This window comes from Bombina bombina, chromosome 3 (assembly GCF_027579735.1).
Source record: "Bombina bombina isolate aBomBom1 chromosome 3, aBomBom1.pri, whole genome shotgun sequence".
NCBI lineage: Eukaryota > Metazoa > Chordata > Amphibia > Anura > Bombinatoridae > Bombina > Bombina bombina.
The window spans coordinates 775,850,925-775,855,964 of NC_069501.1; the positions used below are offsets into that span (position 1 = coordinate 775,850,925).

A 5,040-nucleotide genomic window follows, 5' to 3' on the forward strand; every position below is an offset into this window, starting at 1 on the left:
GCTATTCAATCTATTACAGTCAAAATTGTATTTTTTTTTTAAATGTACACCACTGTTACACCAGATATGAGTTGCACTGGGGTGACACTGTGTCCTGGCAGGCAGGCAGGCACTGAAACGCACACGTGTGAAGGAAACTGACTGCTATTATTTAACACAGTCAAAAAAGTGTTTTTTTTTTTTTAAATCTACACTACTGTTACACCAGATATGAGTTGCACTTGGGTGACACTGTGCCCTGGCAGGCAGGCAGTGAAACGCACACGTGTGAAGGAAACTGACTGCTATTATTTAAAACAGTCAAAAAAGTGTTGTTTTTTTTAAATCTACACTACTGTTACACCAGATATGAGTGGTGGCACTGGGGTGACACTGTGCCCTGGCAGGCAGGCACTGAAACGCACACGTGTGAAGGAAACTGACTGCTATTATTTAACTCAGTCAAAAAAGTGTTGTTTTTTTTAAATGTACACTACTGTTACACCAGATATGAGTTACACTGGGGTGACACTGTGCCCTGGCAGGCAGGCACTGAAACACACACGTGTGAAGGAAACTGACTGCTATTATTTAACACAGTCAAAAAAGTGTTTTTTTTTTTTTAAATGTACACTACTGTTACACAAGATATGAGTTGCACTGGGGTGACACTGTGCCCTGGCAGGCAGGCACTGAAACGTACACGTGTGAAGGAAACTGACTGCTATTATTTAACACAGTTAAAAAAGTGTTGTTTTTTTTTAAATCTACACTACTGTTACACCAGATATAAGTTGCACTGGGGTGACACTGTGCCCTGGCAGGCAGGCACTGAAACGCACACGTGTGAAGGAAACTGACTGCTATTATTTAAGGTCTACGCGATGTTTAGTAGAGCGCTGGTATAGAGAGGATACCACACAACTTACAAAATGAAAAGATCCTCCGTTCTTTTCAGGTATAATTTAATGTTGAGAGTGTTAAAGTAAGTGTGCTAAAAGAGCTGAAGGTATCAAATACAATCTGGATCCTTCTTAGTTAGCATTTATATAACTAAGAAAGTATAGACGAGTGTGCAAAATCACAATCTATTTATTTTTTGAATACATTTTTTTTTTTTTAAAAGATGTAAATTTCAAAAGGGGACGTCTCCCCAAAATACGACAGCAATAAAAAATAAAAATACTAGATGAAGCGATCTCTGTATGTAATCAACAAATCACCAGGGACTGTATATCACAAAAGCATAATGTGTTACTTTGTTAAAAACTCTGATCGTGGGGTGGAGCCTGCTCTCAAAGCGGCAAGACATGTCTCTATGAAGCTATGTGAGTCTCGGAAGATTCTTTACAGTTCAAACTTACAAAATATCTCACTAATTGGAGAATTTGATCTTATTTGTTACTTGGGATTGCATACACTCTGAGAGCAGATGTTTTGGACTTTGTTTTCGCCTATGTTCTCTGAGACGGCTGCGTGTTAGGCCTCTCACAGGCCTGGAAGCCATCTTAATTCAGGCCTTGTGGAGCTTACTGAACGCAGGTCCGGGGCTGCCGCACACTGCCCCCCCCCATTGCCGGGGTTATGGTATCCTGTACTAGAATTGCTACTGCCAGACAAGGATAGTCTGCCTGCATATTTACAGAAGGAATTGTCTAACTAGACCTACTTACTAAGAGAGCTACCGACAATATTGCAAAAATATACATTGCAAATGGAGGCTTTAAACCGATGGGAGTTCAGATAACCCAGCTCATTGATGAACACTACCGGAACCTGACACAGGAGCTGTGTGATCTCTTTGCGTCTGTCCAAGTCCTTAGGAGACTAAGACCAGATTGTCCAGACCAGTCCCCACAAAATATAGCTGCCAATTTTATGCCGGACAGTATAGAAAGCTGAGCATGCCCCTACCTCCCACCTGCGGGGGGGAAACAAAGAGCGTCCTGCTAACAGCATCGATGTCCGCACAGAGCCTGCAGAGAGAGGAGTATATACTGGAGGCAGAGGTAGATGCAGAGACATTGCCCGGTCAGCGGGGGAACAACAATATGCATCAGATCCCCAGAATGACAATGAGGGAAGTCCCCGATGGAAGCGTGGGGAGATTTTTGGCACCGGCTCCGATAATGCTAGTGAGGGAGATTTCGCCTGTGTGCGCTGAGACGAAGGATGGTGGTCATGAAGACATAAATCTTTGGGGAGCTCACATTCTAGGGCTGGAGAGAGCGGCTAACCCCAACTATGAGAAGACCAAGCCCGGCTGCCCACAAACCTACAGGGAGATAGTTACCTCAGCAGATCTACAGAGCTGTCCACTTTATGAGACTTCTTCCCTCACAGTTCACTTCAGGTTATTAAACACTATAAAGAAGGTAGGTGTGGGTTGATGACTTTGCCCCTGCTGACAGGCATCCACAGTACGTATATTGTGGGAACTCTAAAGTACTTCGCGGACATGAACTGCCTCCCATTCAACTATCATCTGGTTGCCAGACAGGTCACCTCACTCTTTGAAGTCCGCATATTTAGACTTTAACTATACCCTTATGAAGGCAACTAAGCCGGATGTTGGGGAGACTGCCTTTTTTACAAAGCAAAGTCGCATGAATAGCTTGCACCATGTTAGACAACAGTAATTTATTTCCTTGTCATAGTCTAGAGAGACTACATTTACTCTTATTACATATTTGCCAGTATAGCAACGGTTAAAGGTTTGTGGAGTCTCCAGTTCTTATACTCAAACTGCATAGTTAAAAGGCACTGTATATATAAGCCACTCTACTGTGTCCCTCCTTTTTGTTTCACTCTTTGCTGTGCTGCCAGAGGTAGAGGTGGCATGGCATCTACATTGTATATTATGCACACAGAGATATACCTTATCCCTTACTGAGACCTAGATAAGCTCAGTTGAGATGTCAGTTAATAGAATTTTTTTATATATATCAGTGGTGGTTCATCCTCTTATGTTTTGGGAAAATAACAATATTTTCAGTCTCCACAAGTCTGCTAAATAGAAGTAAAGGGTCTGTTAATGCTGAAGTTTACAGAACTAGTGAGGTTGGGTTTAGTGATTAACATGGATATCATTTGGATTGTGCAATTCATCCAGCAGCGATACTCACAGGTTAGAGCTTCAAGGAGTCACTACAAAACTCCCCAACCATAGTAGAATAAAGTGAAATGAAGCTCTCCAACATGCCAAAGTTTCAATACTTTATTAGAGAGAGTGCAGAGTCAAACAGCCACGACGTTTCGGGGAACCATGCCCCTTAATCATGTGATTAAGGGGCATGGTTCCCCGAAACGTTGTGGCTGTTTGACTCTGCACTCTCTCTAATAAAGTATTGAAACTTTGGCATGTTGGAGAGCTTCATTTCACTTTATTCTACTATGGATATCATTTGGGACTGGAGGCTCATTTTACCTATTATTGTTTATATATTTTACATAAATTGGTTCTGTTATCTATATATTTATTCTTTCATGCTATACCTAGCCCCATAGTGGCTATAGATTCAATTTAACACCCAAGTTATAAATTATTCCACAAACTTTTTTTTTAGGTACCTGCCACTAGTTTAGACAGTGAAGGTATTCAGTTTCACAAAAGTAACTGAGACTTTCACTTTGCACTTCAACTTTTCTAGTTCTATGTGTTTAAAGTATATATTTGGCAACCTATAATTTCAGCCATATTTTATGTATCATCTGTACCGGCTCTAGGATACTTTTGAGATTATTGAGACTGTAAATTTACATAAGGGAAATTATATGCTGTGCTTGTATGTTATTTTATGCCCATTATGCCTCCATGTTATTCTTTTTATCCTTTCCTCCAATGTAACCCTAGCTATATGTAAGCTTTAATCATGAAGGGTAATTTGATGATTCCACATGAAGATCTACACCTTTCAGCTAACTTCTGGATATTCTAAGGATTACAGAACAAAGGAACTCCTGAAAAAAAATATTTTCTACATTCTCCCAGTGTTTAACATCGACGGCTATGTTTATTCATGGACAGAGGATCGTATGTGGAGAAAAAATCGATCTCCAAACAAAAATGGCGATTGCATTGGGACAGACCTCAACAGGAATTTTAACTCATCATGGGGTGAAATCGGCACATCAGATTCTCCATGTTCGGAGATATATTGTGGATCTTCTGCAGAGCCGATTCTATCAAAGCTTATATCAGCTTCCATTCCTACTCCCAGATGCTGCTGTACCCCTATGGCTATACATATGTTCCTCCACCAAATGCAAAGGAATTGAAAAAAATTGCCAAAGGAGTGGTTTCAGAATTAAGAAGCCTATTTGGAACCACCTATAAATATGGATCATCTTCAAGAACTATTTACCCAACTTCTGGTGGATCTGATGACTGGGCCTATGATCTGGGCATCAAGTACTCATTTGTCTTTGAGTTGCGTGACAAAGGCAAACATGGCTTCCTCCTTCCTGAGTCTCAGATTACAGAAACCTGCACAGAAACTATGCTGGCAGTCAGATATATTGCTGATTATGTCCTTACTCGTTTGTAATAAGTAAAATATAAAAAAAAATATTCAGTCTGCATATAATAAGTAAAACATCATACAAAATATTCAATCTACATACATAAGAATTTCATGTAATAATAAACATATTTACGTCAAAAAAAAAAAAAAAAACTCTGATCGTTCACTTTGTTCTTAAGATAGACTTATAGTCCGGAATAGAGTCTTTTACACAGATGCAATCCAGGCAATTGGTTCAATTTTAAATGGCTGTGCAAGTGCCATCGTTGGTAATATTTACAGACAGAATTTATGCCTTAGAATAGGAGTGATTATAAACTTCCTCTTAGTTTGACACAGTCAGTTTACCTTATTTCCTTGTATACTTTAATTCCTTTACCTTTTAATCTTAGAAGGTCCTCCGGAGCCGATGTTGAAAGGTTATCTCCAAGCTGAATCAGTACGCTGCATGTGTCTTGGCGTCTGACGTCATTCGTCTTGAACGGATGTTATATCCAAATGCAGTTTAGAAGATAAGTTTTTACTTTTGCAACTTATG

At 40.0% G+C, this 5,040-nt stretch overlaps 1 pseudogene; it reads left to right on the top strand.

The window, feature by feature from the left end:
* The first annotated feature begins 3,876 nt into the window (after positions 1-3,876).
* On the top strand, positions 3,877-4,616 carry LOC128652514 (carboxypeptidase B-like; annotated as a pseudogene).
* Positions 4,617-5,040: the final 424 nt, after the last annotated feature.